The sequence below is a fragment of the Callospermophilus lateralis genome, unplaced genomic scaffold (assembly GCF_048772815.1).
Source record: "Callospermophilus lateralis isolate mCalLat2 unplaced genomic scaffold, mCalLat2.hap1 Scaffold_65, whole genome shotgun sequence".
Lineage (NCBI taxonomy): Eukaryota > Metazoa > Chordata > Mammalia > Rodentia > Sciuridae > Callospermophilus > Callospermophilus lateralis.
The window spans coordinates 3,406,774-3,427,955 of record NW_027514826.1 but is presented as its reverse complement, the minus strand read 5'-3'; the positions used below and the strand labels follow the sequence as shown (position 1 = coordinate 3,427,955).

General features: G+C 47.3%; 1 pseudogene; it reads left to right on the top strand.

The window, feature by feature from the left end:
• The first annotated feature begins 1,930 nt into the window (after positions 1-1,930).
• LOC143640825 (leucine-rich repeats and immunoglobulin-like domains protein 1) lies at positions 1,931-20,873 on the top strand (annotated as a pseudogene).
• Positions 20,874-21,182: the final 309 nt, after the last annotated feature.

Sequence of the window (21,182 nt, the reverse complement as noted above, 5' to 3'; positions counted from 1 at the left end):
TGGATTTATAATCAACTTTCAGGAGATATTTTACAGAAATATTCATTTTATTGACATATATATTCATTTCGGAATACTCGAAATGAACTTCAGTGAATATTGAGTACTAACCCTAGTTTTCTACAGTAAGTTACCCAGTTTAACATCAATGAAAGTATATTCATATGGGACATGATGTGTATTTTTAATTAAATTTTTATTCAAAATTGTAATATTCCTATTTCTTCAGTATATATACATCATAGGATGTATCATTTCATCCAGAATTCACAAATTGATATGCATATGATTCCCTTTCATTCACTCCCTGTATCAGATCCCACTTATGTCTCCATGTTGCTTTACTTGCTTTTTCATGAGATTTCTTTTATATCACCTAACTTTTGAATTCCATCATTATTTTCAAAGCAAAACTCAAACACAGTTCGTTATAATTAGTAACCCAAATATTACCACTACATGTATAACTACTTGGATTGAATGTTTGTATGTGAATACCAGATTTCATGTATTTTTTAAAATATCAATTCATTCCATTATTTAAAATAGTAACCTGTTATATTTTTTATTCACCATATGGTCTATTCATGCATCATCTCTATATACATAAACCCAGGGTACACCTATTTTTATCCCCAAACTCTAAATGATAGGGTTTCAAAACATGCTCCCAGAAATGGTGGAAGAAATACGCATGTCACCTGCTCCATATATTCCTTTCATCACATCATGTTCTGAACACAAAATGCAAAACTCACACTTATCTTATTCTTCTCCCAAAGCCTCATTTTAAAGAGAGCATGGATTACTAAAATCATCTACGTCTGCATTGCCTATTGTTTTCAAATTTCAATCCTATGGTGAGTATACACTTGATTCTATCAAGAATAGTGTGTTCAACTACCCCCCCTGTTGAAATTATCCCTGATCTTATCACTCATTTTGTACTTTGCCTGATCTCCTAACATCTTTATTGATATCTATATCCCCAAGTGCCTTGTTGTGACTGACTCTTCATGTGTGCTGACATTCCCATTTACATTCTAATAGAAATTCATTGGATTGCAAAAAGGGCCTTTGGTCCAAATCCTAAACTCACCATTCTTCCTTACCCTACAATGGAATCCTGCCTACTCTCTCTATTTCACTGCAAGTTCTCTTTTACATTCAGTAGTCCCAGGTACAAGATCTTAGGCCATTGTCTATGGATTTAGAGGTTTCATCTCTGCAGAACATAATTCAAAACTATGTATCCAAATCAAGTACCCAACAAACTTGTGTGCTTCAGATCTTACCTAGTTTTCTATTTTCATACTTACATTTCATCTTACATTTTTATAAAATCCCAGTTGCAGCTGGTGTGTGGACAATACTTTCCTCCCTCCGCTGCCCTGTGTCGATGCTTCCCCCTCTCCTCCCTGGGCCCTGGTCTCCTCTCCACCCCCACAAGGCCAGACATCAGAGTGACACATACCCCACCCCACTGGGAGCTTCTCTGGCTGGCCCTTGGAGTAAGGGGGCCAGCCAGCCCTGAGACCTTCACATCCTTCTGGGGTAGCTCCTTCGAGTGGGTGGGCTTGAGTCTGTTTTCTCTTTGCACCAAGTTCAACCCCGGTTCTTCTGGGAGAGCCTGTGGCAGTTGACTTGCTGAGCAGACCTGCACCCGCCTCTGCACTGCCCCTCAGACAGTTTGGGTCCCCGTGTCACCACACGTGCTGTGTCAACAAATGTGAGAGCCACCTCCTGTGGAGTTATCACCTCTGGGTCACATGAAACCAAGGCTGTCACGGAAAACCTCTGAGTCTCCTGGCTCAGACACGGGGCTGGCTGGAAGTGCACCTGCGGTTCCTTGGCACAAGTCCTTGTGTTGTGTTTCAGGGACCTGGGAGAGAATTCCATCAGGTCTGTGCAGCTGGACACCTTTATCACAATGAGGAATCTTAAGGAACTGTAAGTTCGGAGGCTTCCTGGGTCCCTTGTGAATATGAGGAAGAACTTCCAGAGTAACAAACCCTTGTAATTGCTTTATGCTCACGTTTTTAATAGCTATGATTGTTTATGGGTAGATGCAAGTTAAACTGTTTTAAAAAAAATACTATGGGGAAGCTGGCTTGGTGGTGCATGCCTATCATCCCAGCAGCTCAGGAGGCTGAGGCAGGAGGATTGCAAGTTCAAAGCCAGCCTCAGCAACTTATTGAGGCTCTAAGCAACTCAGTGAGACCCTGTCTCTAAATAAAAAAAAAATAAAAGGGCTGGGGATGTGGCTCAGTGCTTAAGTGCTCTGGGTTCAATTTTAATCCCCAGTTACCCCCAGTTTCCAAAAAAGAAGCGGTGCTTACTTGGGATCAATAGGTAGAAAATACCTTTTTTTTTCCCTTTGGCATGGCGGTAATTGAGGATGGAACTCAGGGGTGCACCACCACTGAGCCACGTTACCAGCCCTTTTTGAGACAGGGTATTACTAAAGAAGAACTGAACCTTTTCAGAAGCTAGGGCAACCCCCACTCCAAGCAGACAAAACAAGTTCTGGCCTCAAACTTGAGCCTCCAGAGTTGCTGGTATCCCAGGTGTACACCACGCACCCAGCGACAATCTTTTTCTTAAAGGGTGATGTCGTGAATATTTTGGACCCTGGGCCACAGGGTCTGTGTAGAAACTCCTTGGCAAGGTTGTTAAAGCATGAAGCAGCCATAAATAGTACATAAGGGAACAGGTGTGGCTGTGTGCCATTGAATTTGTACCGCATAGCAGCAGCAGCCTGCAGGCTGTGGTGTGCTAACAGCTGTTTTATATAATGTCAAGTAAATTCTTTTCTAAAAAGAGTGTGATCACCCCTTTAATTACCCCAGGGACACATTCTCCTCACTTGGGTTTGCTTAAAGGGAAAAGCCCGCATGGAGAAGGGCTTCTTGAAGGAGCCGGGTGGGTTCGAGCAGCAGGGGCACTGATGGATGCTCAGAGTTGGGGTGCCACGTGACTGACTGGGGCTAGTGGAGCTCCCCAATATTATGGCCCAGGCAGAGCGATGGCCTCGCCGCCTCCTTTCCCATTGCCACATGCCACTGATTTTGTGGCCAGTAAGTTCCATCTGTAATGTCAGTCCCCTGCAGGTCTCACTGAGTGAGCGTTCTGAGATGTGCCTACGAGATGCCAGATGCCAGAGGGTGGTCATCTTTGTGCCCTGACCTAATCCCATTCCTGAGGCCACTCCAGGTGGACCCTTGATTGGGGCAGGGAGGGTAGGAAAGGGGAAAAGGCCCAATCCCCGTGACTAAGAGCCCAAGAGGGTAGGCAACATTCCTCTGAGAAGAGGGGGTGCTCGAGCACTTGTCCCATGAAGAGCTTGTGCTGAGGAAACTTAAGGGTGCTCTTGCAAATGCGGGTCAAGAACCTCCAAATGGGAGCTCATGGCAGGCTCACTGGGGCCATGTGGCTTTGTGGAGAGCCACACAGGGAGGGAGCCTTCTGGGCTTCTTCCCTACTTCCAACCATGGCTACTCTTCTCTTGTCCATCTGGGTGAGACAGATTCTGAAGAACAGATTTCCCCAGTTCCTCTTCTTGACAAATTATTCTGCACTGGATGTAGGGCTGGATACTGAAAAAGCAAGTAGAAGGAAATGTTGGTTATAAAAGATCCCTGGGCTCAGGAGGCTGAGGCAGGAGGATCGCGAGTTCAAAGCCAGCCATAAGCAACTCAGCGAGATCCTGTCTCTAAATAAAAAATAAAAAGGGCTAAGGATGAGGCTCAGTGGTTAAGCACCCCTGAGTTTAATCCACAGTACCAGAAAAAAAAATCCAGATCTCCTGGGATGGGTGAGCATGATCTGTGAAGTTCATAACAACTTTTCTCTCCATGAAACTTCCAAATGAGTCAGGAGTCCAAAAGATCTGATTAAATGGGAAAAGGGTATCTGGGGAGAAAGAAGGGAGAGAGGAGAAAGATTCTTCTTTTAGGTTCTTAGGAGACTGTTGACTAGTGAAGAAGAACTGAACCCTTTAGAAGCTTGGGCAACCTATCTCCACCCCCACCTCACACACACACACAAAAAAAACCCCACACTGTCTGGCTCTGGCACTGAGCTTGATCCCCACCTGGGTTCCCATCAGTTGCTGCAGGGACCCAGCTGGGGCTGGCCTGGGCCCAGTCCTCTGGAGGGCCCAGAGGGTTAATTCCCATTTTTTCTTCCCAATGGCACAAGGCAGGTTGTGCTGTGCACTTTGTGGCCCTCTGTGTAAATTTCCACAAGGGATGATTAGAAACACACTTCGTGTTTGAGTCATGAAAATGCACTCTTAGCCAGCGAAGTATTGGGGTGGCTGGAAAAGGGAGCAGGAGGGGGGGCATTTCTGTTGGTAGCTGTGGAGGCTGAGCTTTGCCCGAGTGCTGAAGATGGGCAGGAGTCAGTGGAGGCTGGGCAGCTCACAGTCCCCTCTTTCTAGTCAGCCTGGCCTTTGTCTCTAACTTATTGGGTGGTGTGGCCAGGTTGTCCTGGGCCCTAGCCCAGGCTCTGCCTGCAGGCTTTCCAACGCAGTGCCATTGGGAACTGCAGAAGTGCCCCTGGAGGTTGAGCCTGAGGAGATTCTGATAGTGGGAGTTCCTGCTTGCTCTTCACCAGGAAGGTGAGGTCCTGGTGCAGCGAGGCAGTCACAGGAGCTGTGCCTGGGACACTCTCCTCCCTGCACAGGAGTGAGGCGGGCATTTCTGTTTATCGGCTGCCCTCCCACCTCTAGAGTAACTCCTTAGCAGGATGCAGAAAGTCAGCTGCCTGATAAATACAATCAAAAGCCTCAGGCCTACTCTATGGTCTGCCCTGGGCCAGGCCTCTCTATTATAATGGCTTTAAGATAAATCATTTCAGTTTTCAGAGAAGTACCTTCTGCCCTTACCTCTGGGAATGATTAGGAGAAAGGTTGTTCACTCTTCCTTGCTGATTGCTAGTTTGACACTTTCTTTGCTCATTGGAAGTCCTTGGGAGGCTGAGACAGGAGGATTATGAGTTCAAAGCCAGCCTCAACAACTTAGTGAGGCTCTAAGCAACTCAATGAGACCTTGTCTCTAAATAAAATACAAACTAGGGCTTGGGGATGTTGCTCAGTGGTTGAGAGTACCTGAGTTCAATCCCCAGTAACTAACAAACAAACAAAAACACATTCAGAGTGAAAGAGAACAGAAAGCCGGTCCCCATGGTTGCTTTGTTGGTCTGAGGGATGCAGCAGCTGGAAAAACAGTCTGGACTAATGGCCAGAACCATGTGTGTGGATTTCCTAGGCTTACTGTGCCCCTTTCTGTCACTGAGTGTCAGGGACATGACAGGAAAGCCACGTGTCTTTGTGTCTGCCCTTCTCATAGGTTGGCCACTGCTCTTCAGCTCAAGCCTGGGCTCTCCCAGGACCAGGGCAGCTAGACTCTCCGGGTGACTTATTTTGGTGTGTGACTCCTCAGGAAGGAATGTCCGCTCTGATGGCCATTCTGATTTCTGTTTGAAAAGCTTATCCTCAGTTGCTGAGAAATGAAAAAGAAAATATTCTCTGTTTTAGTTGGAGGCTCACAAAACCCAAGTTGAACGTTCTCCTGCTCCCTGGACAGGGACAGTTAAGTAACGAGCACTATTTAGGGAGCAGGACTGCATTCTCCCAACTTCCTGAGTGATGCTCCTGTAGAGAGAGGGGCAGGCAGGTGGGACATGTGGCTGAGAGGCTGACATTCAGAAGTAAGAAAACATGCAGCTTTGCCAGGTGTTGTGGTGCTCGCCTGCAATCCCAGCGGCTCAGGAGGCTGAGGCAGGAGGATCACGAGTTCAAAGCCAGCCTCAGCATATTAGTGAGGCCCTAAGCAACTCAGCGAGACCCTGTCTTTAAATAAAAACATTACAAGGGCTGGGGATGTGTTCGGTGGTTAAGTGCCTCTGGGTTCAATCCTTGAACCCAGCTTGGCCAGTCAAAAAGTAGCAGCCATAAAAGAAAAAAGAAGACATATTATAACTTGTTGCAGAGTTGAGATCAAAGTCCCAGGGCTGGGGACTGAGTTTGGAATTTATCAGGAAAGTGCTCTTGCCATTGTAAGGTGTATCCAAGGTCAGGAAAAGGTGAGAAGGTGTCCCCAAGGTAACAGAAGCAGAGTCTGAGAACAAGGGCCAAGTGCAGCCTCTGGACCAGGGGTCTCAGCTCTCCCCTGGAGCTCGGTAGGAGGGCAGAGTTGGGTTCCACCCTGACAGACTCCATCAGAAGCTGCACTTGGTGCAAATCTCCAGGTAGGTTCTAGGTGCTGTTCCTCCAACAGAGAGGAAACTGTGGGGAAGGCATCTCCCAGCCAGCTCTGTGGGTGGCAATGAATGTCCTCAGCTGTTAAAGCTGCATTGTTCCGACTCAGTCCCAGCTCAGTGTCTTTTTCTTTCTTTCAGCCACATCAGCAGTGACAGCATCCTGTGTGACTGCCAGCTCAAGTGGCTGCCTCCATGGCTTGAAAGCACAACACTGCAGGCGTTTGTAACAGCCACTTGTGCCCAACCAGAGTCACTGAAGGGCCAGAGCATTTTCTCAGTACCACCAGAGAGATTTGTGTGTGGTAAGACCTCGTGGGAGATTTTTTTTTTCCATGAAGGGCAAAGAGGCCAGGTGGGCCTCCTGCTTGTAGGAGTCATTGCTATGATCCCAGGAAACCCCAGCCCACGGCTGCAGATTGGCCCCTGGATGCAGTTTATTTCCTGCTGAAATCACACGTGGCATTTACCATGAGGTGCCTCCTGTGACGCTTGTAGTATGTGTGTTTAATCAGAGGGCAGCATGCAGGGGCTCAGTGACACTCAGAAACATCAGTCATAGGAAGATGTTTCCAGTGTTTCAGGAGAGATCTGGTGCCCTGATATTGCTGGGAATTGATGCACCATATGATGTTTCACTGCAGAAAGGATGGGTTTGGGGATAACATTCGCTCTAGTAAAAACAGTCCCTCCAGGTTCACCTGCACTCTGGCAGTTTCTTCAAACTCCTGAAATCTGCAGGGGTAGCTAGAGATGCCTTCTTCCTACTGGTTGTTAGAATCTCATCTTTTTTTTTTGACTAGGAGTGCTCAGGATCCAAGTTTGATTGCAGAGAGTACAGAAAATGCTGAACAGCTGCAAACACACACACACACACACACACACACACACACACACAGGCTAGCCCAGACAGAAATGACACAGCCTCTCGGCCACGAACACGGAGGCAAAGATTGAGATGGATTTTGAGTTGTTCCTGGCGTTTGCTTGGAGCAGGAGAGAGGACAGGATAACACACCCGTCAGGCCCTGCTGGGCAGTTGCACATCTCTCCTGCTGCCAGATCCTGGCTGGGACAGTCCTAACCGAAAGCCCACCTAGCAGTACAGGGGTTCTGCTGATCCACGTCTGTGACCTACTTTTGGCTCTGATAGTAACCATTTCCCTGCTGGGAGTGAAAGAAGAATGTCCTCTGTCCACGCCTTCACCCTTCACCCCCCTGGAACAAACCCCTGCTTAGTGTGGCCTGATGGCCACCCTCCTGCCTGGTTCAGACCAGGGAGAAGTAAGCATGGAGAACACGGAAGCAGATCTCCAGACTGTGCTGGTCCTTCTTGGATGCCTTCTGCGGGGGGTCCCAGGCTGTGCCCAGTTCCGGCTCCCTAGGCACGGAATGGCTTTGCAGTTTGTGGTTCATCGCCCATTGCTCAAGGAGCCCTGGACCATTAATCTCTTTCCACAGCTCCCTAGAGCGAAGCTGTCTGCCACTACCTCCCGCTTCTGCCACAGCGCAGCCTTTCCCTCGGACAATCCAGGGAGGACTTTTAGGGAGGACTTCTGTGGCAGCCTCTGACCTCAGGAACTGGCAGACTCTAGATTAGAGGGGTTGTTGATTTCACCTCTCTCAGGCCCACCCTCTCGATTCAGTTCAGGCTTCCCCCCACCCCCACTCCCCAAAACCCCCAACCATCTGGTATTAATGGGAATCACAAAAACACTTGGCAGGTGATCAGAGTTTCCAGCTCTGTGCGCTCTCCCACGCCTTTAAAAAAAACAACAAAAAAAAAATTGAAAGCATGACCTGCTCACACCATCTAACATGGCAGGAAGAGCCAGGTAGGAGCCACCGCTGGCAAATGAGGGGACACACCTGAAACCTGCCCCCCTGTCCCCCCACTGCTGGGTGACAGTACATGATGGACAGTTCCTTTGGAAGGCAGCCTTAACAGTTCCTCATTTAAACAGTTATGATCAGTTCCTCTCCTGGGACAAATGCACATCTAATGGAAACCTCTCCACACGTGTGTTCACAGCAGCGTTATTTATAATAGCTGAAAAATGGGCACCCAAGTGACCACAAGTTGATGGATGAATAGAGAAAGGTGGCATAGCCAGACATTGGAGGATTATCAGGTCATATAATGCCACCCATCCCGTCCCTCCCACAGCCTGGATGAACTTTGAAAATGATAAGATAAGGGAAAGTGGTCAGTGACAAAGGACTGCAGATTCTATGACCCAGTCACAGGGAAGTCCCAGGACAGGGAGATCTGTAGAGGTAGGAAGTGCCCTAGGAGGTGCTCCAGCCTGAAGAGAGATGGAGGGAGAAGGGGAGTAGCTACAAAGTGCTTCTCCATGAGGTGACAAAGATATCTTAAAGTTGACTGTGGTCATTACGATACCTACTCATGAATGCACCACAGACCATTCAGTTGTGAACTTGAAATGGGCAAGCTGCAGTGTAGGTGAATTGTTGCTCAGTAAAGCTGTGTGTGTGTGTGTGTGTTTGTGTATTGTAAATATAATTTTTACCTGTCATAAAAATGTGTCTCTTTAAAATGTGAACTTTGGATTTAGAGTCTTCAAAATTTCTGTCATCACTGATTTATAACATTTTCATCACTTCTGAAAAAAAACACAACCCCATGCTTTAGTAGTCATTCCCTCTTCTCCTGGCCCCCAGCTGTGGCGGTCAGTAGTCCATGGTTGTGTGTGACCTGCCTGCTCTGAACACTTAACATGAGTGCCGGTGGATGGCATGTGGCCTGAGGAACTCTCCTTTTCTTACTTTGCCAGGTCTTCTCCCCCAGTGGGGGGATTGTATCTGGGGCTGAGCTACCCCCACCCCTGAGCATAGTTTTGTTTTATTTTTAATATTTTTTCAGGTATAATTGGGCACAACACCTTTATTTTATTTGTTTATTTTTAATGTGGTGCTTAGGATCAAACCCAGCACCTCACACATGCTAGGTGAGTGCTGTACCACTGAACCCCAGCCCCAGCCCCAGCCCCTGAGCATAGTTTTAAAGCATCAGTTCCTTTTCTGTGACTGAGTGACATCCTGCTGTATGGATATACATTTTGTTTCATCCATGCATTAGATGGCGGATATTTGATGATGCTTACTTTGGGGATTTTATGATTAATGTTGGTATGAACATTCGGGCACTAGTTCTGTGAATTCTCTTGGGATTGCACCTGGGAATGGAATCTTTGGGTCCTGTGGTAGCTCTAGGTGTGACATAAGAACTGTCAAACTGTTTTTTTCAAAGTGGCTTCAGGATTTTACACACCTGCTGGCAATGTACGAGATTCTGGTATCTCCTCATGCTTGCGGACACTTGCTATCTTTTTTATTTTAGATTTTGCTAGTGTGAACAGAGTAGAATCTCATGGTAGTCTTAACATTTCCACAATGACTCATGATGTTGAACAATTTTCTAGATGCTTATTGGATCGTGCATAGCTTCTTTGGAAAAATAGCTACTCAAGTCATTTATTCATTTCTCTATTTTGTTATGAGTTATCAATTCTGAATATTAGCACATTCAGAATTCTATATTTGTTATGAGTTGTCAATTCTGAATATTAGAATATTCAGAATATTAGACCTCATCGGGTCTATGATTTGTAAATAGCATTTCCTAGTCTGTGAATTGTGGTGGTGGTTTTTCAGTTTCTAGAGAGTTGTGCAAAAATTTTTTTAGAAATATTTTTTTGGCCAGGTGCAGTGGTACATGCCTATAATTCCAGCAGCTTGGGAGGCTTAGTCAGGAAAATTTCAAGTTCATAGCCACCCTTAGCAATTGCAAGACACTAAAGAAACAAACAAGAAAAGAATTCCATTTACAATATTTTTTTTGGGGGGACAGGTAGCAGGGATTGAACCCAGGGGTGCTTAACCACTGAGCAACATCCCCAGCCCTATTTTGTATTTTATTTAGAGACAGGGTCTCACTGACTTGCTTAGTGCCTTGCCATTGCTGAGGCTGGCTTTAATCCTGCCTCAGCCTCCCAAACTGCTAGGATTACAGGTGCACGCCACTGAGCCCACCTAATTGTGATATTAACTGTGAATTTTTCAGAGATGACCTTTATGAGGTTGAATAAGTTCCTTTCTTATTGCTAATTTTTTGAATATTTTTATTATGAAAAGCTATTGAATTCTGTCTTGTGTGTATTCTATGTGTGTGTGTTTCTGAGATGATTGTGTAGGGTTCTTCCCCCCCTCTTTATTTTATTGATAATGATCTAGTACATTGATTTTTGAATGGTAAACCTTGCTTTCCTGGGATCAACTTAACTTGATTATAGTATGTGATTCTTTTTAGGTGCTGTACATTTTAGTTTGCTGGGATTTTTGCTGAAGTTTTTGCATCTATACTTATAAAAGACATTGTTCTCTAGGTTGTTGGTGGTGTGTGTGTGTCATGTTTTTCTTAGGTGTTTGTTGTTAGAGTAATAGTTGTATAAAATTAGTTGGAAGATAATCTCTTTACATCTACTTGTCCAAAAAAAAAAAAGAAAAGAAAGAAAGAAAGAGGAAAAAAATGCTTTGGAAGTTTTGGATTGGTTCTCTCTCTAAATGTTTGGTAGAATTCACTTGAGTCTGAGCTTTTCCTTATAAGAATTTTTAAATTCTACATTTAAAAATTCTTAAATTCTAAAGTGTCTCCTTAGTGTTGAGCCAGAATTTGTTTCTTCTTGAGTCAGTTTTAGGAGTTTATCATTTCAGCCAGGTGGTCTGGTTATCTGGGTACAGTTGTTAGAGTGTTCCCTGTTTTCCTTTGGCTGGAAGAAGGTCAGTAGTGGAGTGCCCTTTTTTGTGCCTTCTGTTTTTCCCTCCTGCCCACTAGTCGAGCTAAAGGTTTTTCAATTTTCTTGATATTTTCAAAGAACCATTTTTTGCTTTGAAGTGATTATCTCATTTTCCTTTCCTCCTTCTTTCATTTCTTCTCAAATCATGATTAATTTCTTTTTCCTGCTTGTGGTGGGTGTAGTTTATTATTCTTTTACTGGGTTAAAAAACTGGATTATTAGTCCTAAACTTCTTTAATAGAGGCATTTCCAGCAATAAGTCCACGAGCACCATTTTAGGCACAGCTTCCAAGACTTGAAAAGTAAACACATTGTTTTCATTCAACTCAGAGCATCTTCCAGTGTCCCTGTGACTTCTTCTCTGCTGTGCGGAAGTGCACTGCTTAATTTCCACAAGTTGCTTCCCAAATACTCATTTCACTGTGGATTTAAAAGTCATTCCATTGTCATCCAAAAAGATACTTTGTGTGATTTCCATCTTTTTAAACTTATTGGACCTATGTTTTGACCTAAAATATAGTCTTATCTTAGAGACTGTTCCATGTACATTTTAAAAGAATATTCTGCTGTGGTTCAGTGGAGAGTCCCACGGGTGTATATTAGAACTAGTTGGTTAATACTATTGTTCAAGTCTTCTTTCTCCTTGTGCATCTGCCTAGTTTTTCTGCCTAGCTTTTCATTGGAAATAAGAGTATTATTGTTACATTGTCTGTTCTTCTCTTCAGTTCTGACAGGTTGTGCTCTACATTTTGTAAAGCTCGGTTAGGTGCATATATTTATAATTTTTATGTCTTCCTGATGGATTGACCCATTTGCATAATAAAATATTTTGTCTCATATTGGGTGACTGTTTAATTGTCTTGGGATCTAAACTGCCTCTTGTAGGTAGTGTATACTGTGTCATAGTTTTTTTTTTATCCATTATGGTTCTCCTTGCCTTTTGATCAGAGTGATTAATTAGTTTACTGTTTTGTTTTGTTGGAGCGGGGGGGGGGTACCAGGGATTGAATTCAGGGGCACTCACTTAGCCACATCCCAGCCCTAAGTTGTATTTTATTTGGAGACAGGGCCTCACTGAATTGCTTAGGGCCTCACTTTTGCTGAGGCTTGCTTTGAACTCACGATCCTCCTGCCTCAGCCTCCTGAGCCGCTGGGATTACAGGCGTGCACCACCACAAGTATTTCTTGTAGGTCGGGTCTGGTAGCAGTAAATTCTCTCAGTTTGGATATTTTTTAAAATTTGGGAATGTTTTAATGTCATCTTTATTTTTGAAAGATAATTTTGCTGCACCTGAGATTTCCAGACTTTTTGAATACTTTGAATATTTCTCCCTCGTGACCTTCCTGGTTTTGAATAAGAAATCAGCTAAAAATACTTTCGAGGATCTCCTGTACATGATAAGTTATATTTCTTGTGCTGTTTTAAAGATGCTTTGTCTTTGGCACTTGACGCTTGACTATGATGAACCTAGGCCTTTTGAATAAATTTTGCTTAGAGTTAATTAAACTTTTCAGATATGTGGGTGCATGTTTTCCATCCAATTTATAAGTTTGGGTGCATCAGGGCTTCAAACATAGTCTCCTTCCTCCTTGTGTCCTGTGCTTGGTCTCGCATGATGTGTGTGTTGTCATGCTGGATGCTCTTGCACAGATCTCTGAAGTTCTGTGTATTTTCTTCATTCTCTTTGATTCTCAGACTGGATATCTCCGCTGACCTGTCTCAAGTTCACTGACTCATCTGCAAGCTCAATTCTGCTACTGAGCCCTCTAGGGTGGATTTTTTAAAAATATTTTTAGTTGTAGATGGACACAATACCTTTATTTTACTTAGGTTTTTTTTTTTTTTAATATAGTTTTGGAGATTGAATCTAGGGCCTCACCCATCCTAGGCAAGTGCTCTACCAGGGAGCTACAGCCCTAGCCCTAGGATGGATTTTGTTTTGTTTTGATTTGATTCTGGGGATTGAACCCAGGGCCTTGTGCATGCAAGCCAAGCACTCTACCAATGGAGCTATATCTGCCCTAGGGTGGATTTTTAATTTCAGTTACTAGTAAATGCCATGGTTTGTAAGTGGTTCATTTTTATAGTTTCTGTTCATTGATCATTTCTCTTGGGTAAGAAAGTGTTCTCATGCTTTAATTCTCTTAGACATAGTTTTTGTTTTTCAAGAATTTTTATAATAGCTAATGTTGTTTAATTAGTCCAAGATCTCAATTTCCTCAGGGACAGTTTGTATTGACATTTTTTTTCCTGTTTCATAATTGGTTGTTGAAAATTGGACATTTAAGATAGAATAATATGCTGGGCACATTAGCACAGGCCCCATCCCAGCTGCTCAGGAGGCTGATGCAGGAGGATCTCGAGTTCAAAGCCAGCCTCAGCAATTTACTGGAGATCCTCAGCAAACTCAATGAGACTTTGTCTCTAAATAAAGTACAAAATAGGGCTGGGGATGGGGCTCCATGGTCGAGTACCCTGGGTTCAATCCCGAGTACGAAAAAAACAAAAAAGTAAAATGACTTGGCGAGTCCAGACTCAGATCTTCCCATCCTCCCCCAGGTCTTGCTGGCCCATCACCATTCCTTTAGGGCCTCTCCTAGATGAGTGTTGTGGAGCCTGCTCTGTACAACCCCTTGAGTTCCTGGTTGGCTTGCTAGTGAGTAGCCGATAGGTGGACACAGAAGTCCTTAAGTCACCCCCATCAGCAAATCCTGTGTCCTTCACCCAGGCCGTGTATGTATGTGCTGGCATGTGCTCTCACTTCCTGCTTGTGCGTGTCTGCCATCTCAGCACAGACAAGAAACGAGGGCTCCCCCGAGGTCTTTCCAGGGTGTTTGTCCACCCTGCATGAGGGCGTGCCCTTCCTGATTCCCAGGACTCTGGTGGACCTCACAGGGCCTGCTGCTGGCATCTCTTCCACCTGACTTTCCTTCAGTTTCTTGACCACTGTCCTCTTCACCCCGATGGGCACACTCACATTGGACAGTGGCATGGTTACACAGTGGCCACTATTTTCATCAGATGCCTGGGGACAGGGCTTCCTGTGGTGAGCCTTCTTCATGAGTGGGGCTTTCCAGGTCTTGTCCTGACCGGTCACACAGTGACACTGCTCTTATTGGGCTTTTGGGGGAGCTCCACCTGCCCCCTCAATGGTTGCTAGCTGCTGAGTCTCAAGGCTGTTACAGAGCGGGGTGGAGGCAAGTGGGTAACTCACAACACCAGAGAGCTCCTGTCTCTTTCTAAGAGGCGTCCATTTTCTTGAGTCCACACCACATGGATCATTGTGTTTGATTTTCCAGAAATCAGAACTGTTGATTTTGACCATTTTTTCCAGTACTTTTATCATTTGAAGGGAGTTCAGATTTCTGGGAGTTCCAACATTCTGGAAGCCATTGTGCCAGAGTCCTTTGTGCGGACAGGACAAGTGGCACCTCTTGTGTGGCCATGTCAACAGGTGCAATGGATATGGGTCTCCAGGAAGCTTCCAGAGGGCTGGGTGACCGGGTGCTGGTGGCCCATTTCTAGTCCAGGGGCATGCTCATGACCTCACCTGGGTGGGGCCTGTTGTCCCTTGCCTGGTTTTGTGCAAGCATGACAGCAGCTGGTCCCTGTCTCCTCACGGTGGCCCTTCTCTCCCCAGATGACTTCCCAAAGCCACAGATCATCACCCAGCCAGAGATGACAATAGCCATGGTGGGCAAGGAAATCCGGTTCACATGCTTGGCAGCCAGCATCAGCAGCTCCCCCATGACCTTTGCCTGGAAGAAGGACAACGAGTTTCTGGCCAAGGCAGACATGGAGAACTTCTCCCACATGCCCACGCAGGACAGGGAATTGATGGAGTACACCACCATCCTGCACCTCCGCAGGGTCACGTTTGGCCATGAGGGCTGCTACCAGTGTGTCATCACCAACCATTTTGGCTCCACCTACTCTAACGAGGCCCATCTCACTGTGAATGGTAGATGCCCCCGTTGTTCTCTCCCAGGCATCCCGCCCCGATGGCTGCCCACCTCGGAGAGGAAGGAGGCAAACCGGCGATCAGATCACACTGTCCCCTGGGCTCCCGGGGGCAGGTTCTGCAGGTTAAAGCACCCTGTCCCTGAGCTTTGGGTGACTGTTGGGAGGCGGGGTGAGTTGCAGAACTGAGTCTTGAACTTCTCTGGAACCACGTGGTCCAGTTTCTAGGTCCCGCATCCCAGACCCTTTGGGAAGCTGTGCCCTTGAGTCAGTGGCACAGCTGTGGAAGCACAGGCCAGCCTGGGCAGGGGCAGGTCCTCACCTCTCAAGACAGTAGAGAACACGACAGCTAGGGGGTGGGTGGGACGAGGTCCTGTACTCAGAAACCAGCTTGTCAGAGCTGCTCTCTTGAGGGCTGCTATTTTTGGAGGGGGAAGGGGGGAATGTGAGTGGGCACATTTCCACACCCTGAGAACCCGGAGAGATTTTTCTGATCATTAAAGTGCCAGTGACAGAGTTGGTTCACAGGTCATCAGAAGTGCCTGCGGGCTACACTCAGTCAGCCCCGCAGACCACAGAACAAACTTGACCACACTCAGGTTGTCTTGGCGTATTCTGAGAGAGGCCTCACTGCCACCTCAAGACTCAGGCAACTAAGTGACTCTCTACCAGGGCATTTGTTATTTACACCAGGTAAAAGAGGTCCCAGGGTGCCTACCCACATCCCAGCCCTTTCCTATATTTTATTTAGAGACGGGGTCTCACTGAGTTGCTTAGCGCCTTGCTAAGTTGCTGAACATGATCCTCCTGCCTCAGGCTCCTGAGCCACTGGGATGACAGGAGAGTTCCATGGTGCCTGACTGACCAGAGCAGCTTGGACAGGAAGCATGGTGATGCCTGCTGTGCAGCTGGACACTGACTCTGGCATCCCACTGCCTGCTGAGCCTGAGGCAGTGAGCCCTATGCTTCTGCCTATGTGTGCTTAGCAGCATGGCCCTCAGGTGGCCTGGGGAGGCATAGACCTTCCCTCTGTGATTGCAGCTTGGTGAGCAGGTATTTCTGTTTCCCAGGCTCTGTCCTGGTGGCTTATGAAGGCAGGCGAGCCTCAGGCTTTGACTCCCAGGGTCCCACCTGTGTGACCCATTACCTATGAGGTGCAGTAGGCAGAAGGTCAGCCACAGCCTGAGACTCCATCCCCAGTTGGAGTGGACAGGTGGAGGAAGTTCCAGGCCGTGGTGGGGAGAGGCTGAAACTTTCTTTGGGAAGCTTACTGCTCCTGATTGAGGTGGCTGCAGCAGTTTTAGACTGGTGGTGGCACAGGGCATGGAGGTATGGAGTGGTGGCCCTTGCACACTGGGGGTCTCTACCCCAGAGGTGTTCCCTGCATTTAAAGCCAGCTGTCCCCTGACCTCCCCCTTTGTGTGTGTTTTCCAGTGCTGCCATCATTTACCAAAATGCCAAGAGACATCACCATCAGGACAGGCATCATGTCTCCCCTTGCGTGTGTGGCCACCAGCCATCCCAACCCACAGATTGCCTGGCAGAAGGACAGAGGCACATACTTCCCTGCGGCTCGGGAGCATCACATGCATGTCATGCCAGACGATGACATGTTTTTCATCACTAATGTGAAAATAGATGACATGGGCATTACAGCTATACTGCCCAGAACTCGGCAGGTTCTGTGTCAGCGAATGCCATCCTGACTGTCTTAGGTTCGACTCTTGGTGTACTCTGGGGGGTGTGTATGTACACATGCGTGTGTAGGGGTCTGAACTGATACTGAGGGGAAAGCCTGAGGAGTTGCTCTGTGGACCCTTGGGGTCACAGAAAAGTGTTGCTACTGTTTGAAATTTGGGGCTGCTTTTAGGATTTTTTCCTCTTTAAAAAAAATTATTTTTGGTGCTGGGGATTAAACCCAGGGGCACTGAACCACTGAGCTCCATCCCCAGCCCTATTTTGTATTTAGAGACAGGGTCTCGCTGAGTTGCTTAGGGCCTTGCTAAATTGCTGAGGCTGGTTTTGAACTTGCAATCCTCCTGTCCCAGCCTCCTGAGCTGCTGGGATTACAGGCATGCCCCACCACTCTGGCTCCTATCTCTTTAAAAAGAGTAAAGGCCAGTGCAATGCCAGAGCCTTGAGCAACTGGTGACCAAAGAGCATGGAGGAGGGGTGTGGTCTTAGTCAAGAACAGGGAAACAGGACAGTTTGGGAAGAGGAACTTTTATGACCAGAGATCAGCCATCTTCTGAAAATCTTGTCACTCTGACGGAAGCCCTCAGGTGGGATTGTGCCATGTTTAGAACACCAAGCAGACCCAAAGCACTGAGGCCCCAGAGTGAGTGTGCCATCTCTTGATCTCTTGCAGAGACCCCATCCTTGGTGGTACCCTTGGAAGACTGCATGGTGTCTGTGGGGGAGACAGTGGCCCTCCAGAGCAAAGCGACCGGCAGCCCCTCTCCCTGCATCACCTGGCTCAAGGGGAACCGCCCCCTGAGCCTCACTGACAGGCACCACTTTACCCCCGGCAACTAGCTGCTGGTGGTCCAGAACATGGTGGTGGAGGATGCAGGCCAGTACACCTGCGAGATATCCAACACACTGGGCACGAATCGCACTCACAGCCAACTGAGCATCTTGCCCACACCTGGCTGCAGGAAGGACAGGACCACCATGGGCATCTTCACCATCGCCGTGGTGTGCAGCATCGTTCTGACATCACTCGTGTGGGTGTGCATCACCTACCAAACCAGGAAGAAGAGCGAGGAGTACAGCGTCACTAACACAGGTGGGAACAGTGGCCGTTCATTTCCAGGGCAGGAGAAGCCGGGTCCACACTCTTTGTCAAGAGCTCTTGTGCTCTGGGAACTCCAGAACCTCTAGGAATGTGGTTAGGGAGAACTGAAGCCTTGGTCCTGGGGACACTGGGTTCATACTCAGGGCAGAACCAGAAATGAAACTGCCTTGGGGCTGGGTCTGGGGCTCAGTGGTAGCACAATTGCCTGGTATGAGTGAAGCACTGTGTTTGATCCTCACCATAGCATATAAATAAACTAAAGGTCTATTGACAACTAAAAAAAAACAAAAACAAAACAAAAAAAAACTTCCTGCTGATGTCCTCCTCATAAGCGGAGGTGGATTGTCCCTGAAATATCACAGTGCTGTGGTTTTTTTAGTTCTGTCTCCCTTCCTGTCTCTCTCCCCATCTTTTGTGGTCTCTCATCCTTTTGACCTGGGCTCAGGTAAAGCTCGGATCTGGGAGGGCCTCCTACCTGCACCGACTCCTAGTCTCTGCACAGCCTTGATGGGTGCTGCCAGGGGATCCTGTTCAGGGCCTGATGGTGAATGCGCATCTGCATCTGTTATCATCGCAACCCTGATATTTCATTGTCTTATCTCCTTGCAGATAAAACCATTGTGCCACCAGATGTTCCAAGCTACCTCTCTTCTCACAGAACCCTTTCTGACCAGCAAGAAAGCCTGGTCAGGACTGAGGGTGGTCATCGGGCCAACGGACACATTGAGAGATCAACGCTAAGGCCTCTGACACAGTGAGGTGGAGCTCTATCTAAGTGACTGTCCTCCGTAGGTGGAGATGGCCTCCAGCTTCATATTCAGTTGTCTGACGTTAGGTGGGAGGGAGTGTTAGGTGAACGAGGCGGCTTCTGGTCCAGCCCTCTGATGTTCAGCTTAGTCCTGGTCTGTGCAAACTCTGCAGAAGTTTCGACATCCTGTCTCTCAGGAAGGTCACCATCTGGGCTTAGCAGTAAGCCTCCCAGTCGGGATAAGGTAGGACCACTGTCAGAAAGAGCTGCAAAGGACACCCCAGGCCCTGAAACCAAGCCATGCTTTCACAGTTGGCCCTTGGTATCTGTGGGTTCGAGTCCCTACACACTAGAAATATCAAGGGCAGAGAAGGTGCACGAACATGCAGCCTTCTCTTCCTTGTCATTATTCCCCCAAAACACAGTCCAACAGCTGTGCACACAAAGTTACATTTTACTAGTCATGATGCTTAATCTAGAGGTGACTTACATGGGACAGTGTATGTAGGTTATGTGCAAATATTGTGTTATTATATACAAGGGACTTGAGCATCCCTGGATTTTGGGATCTGTGTGGGGCTCTGGCACCACGAAGGTACCAAGGGATGTGAGTGCAGGGGCAGTGCTCAGACCTGCTCTGTATTCCAGACTCGCAGGGAAAGCTCTCTGCAGGGGGTGCTGTTTCAGTTGGTGGGAGATTGTGAGTGCTTGCTGAGCTAAAGGCCAGGCATGAGAGAGCTGCTCCTCTAACATGGCTGCAGATGCTCAAGGACTGCTTGCTGGGAAAGTGGTACTAGAAAACAGGCCCATTGCCGCAGTAGTAACTCACCACTGATAGAGAGACTAAAGCAGCAGCCCCACCTATCCTGCTCCTCAGGATCACTGAGACACTCTGCAGTTTCCAAACAGTGGAGTCTGTTGCAATTGTGTGTCTGAGAGATGCGAGCCTCTTCCCAGAGGATGATGTCCACAGTGTCACACAGAGGCAGCCCAAGCTCTGTGTTGGGTACAGTAAAGAGCCCTGGAAATTGATAGAAAAAGCCACTGGGACACCTGGTCCACCTAAGATGGGTAGGTGATGCTTTCACCAGGAAAAGCAATGCCATTTTGAAATCCAGATCTGGGTTGACCCACTCACTAAATGAAGAGTGGGGAGACACCTACATTTCCGTCTAGCACTCTTTGAATTTGGTATTTAGTGTATGAACAGGAAGCTCTGGCCTGGTGCCCTTTTAATTCTAGAAGAGTGTGTCTCTTAGTTCCTATTTATGGTACAGTAAACCTGAGCAAGAATTTTCCAGAATAATAAGCAACATAGGGGGTTTTAGTATGTGTTCACCAGGGCTGTTTTGAGGCTAAATTTCTAATTGTTCAGAAAACTCTTAACCATGCATAGTACCTGATTCAATTGTTGGGGTTTTTCTTTTTCTATTTTTTTTTCTTTTGCCTCTGATCACAGTAGCATGACTACATTCTCTAAGTACAAGTTTAGTTTAATCTGGGGCATGTGAGAAAGAAGGACCCTATCTCCACTAATGGTGTGGTGTGTGCCCAGCCTTTCCTGTGAAGGTCTTTGGGGAGGGGGCATTTGCAGGGTCGGGGGGCAGGACCCCACTTGGGTGTGGGTGGGTGGCCTGTTCTGTGGGAGTTGCCCTGACCTGGCTCATCTCTCCTTCAGAACCCAGGTGGCCCTCTCATATGCAGTGACTGCAATGCTGACATGGACAGTTACACCAAGGAGCAGGCCCCCCACTCTCAGCCCACATGCAGGGACAGCACACAGCCAAGTGCACTGTGTGGCCAGGATCCCAACCAGGGCGACCGAGGAGTCTCTCCACATCATCCTTGTAGACGGGTCCCTCTACCCCAGCAACCACGACAGAATTCTGACATCCTTGAGGAAGCTGGCGGTGTCCCTAGATGGAAAAGTTGATCTCTTACTGTCCTCCTGGCCTCCCTGGCAGCTGTAATGGCCGCCACAGCTGGTCATGCTGGGGCTTGGCTCTGACGGCCTTCTCTTTCCCCAGGGAGCTCCGCCTGGACTCTATAGGGAGGCTGTGCGATGTGCACCCTGCAGACCTGCAGCCCTGCCCTGCGTTCCCTTCAGGCATCACGGAGCTCCCAGAGGCCTCCTTGGCCTTTCCTGCTGTCTCCAGCGAAGCCCAGCACTTGCTCCTTTCCAATGGCCACCTCCCCCTGGCATGTGACTTCAGTCCCGAGTCCACACCACTGACAGAACAGCTCCCTGGGAAACGGAGGGGACCACTGCTGTCGGCGCCCACAAGCTAGGATCTGTCTTCCTCAGCTCTTGTCACACCAGTGTCCACGGGAAGGAGAGCTTGGGAGGTGGCCTGGGGTCAGCATCACTGAAATGTACATAGTTGGCATTTCCATGTGGAGCATGAGCCTGGCAGAGGACTCGCATCTGAAGCACAGAAATGCAAGAGGTTATTTGTGTACAAAAGCCAGAAAAAGTATTTGATAAGGTTGTACATAAGAGTTTCCATAGATTTCCTATATATTATATATCTTTGACAGAGGCTATTTTAATCTTTGGTGCATGGTTAACAACAGAATTTTACAATTTTGACAATATTA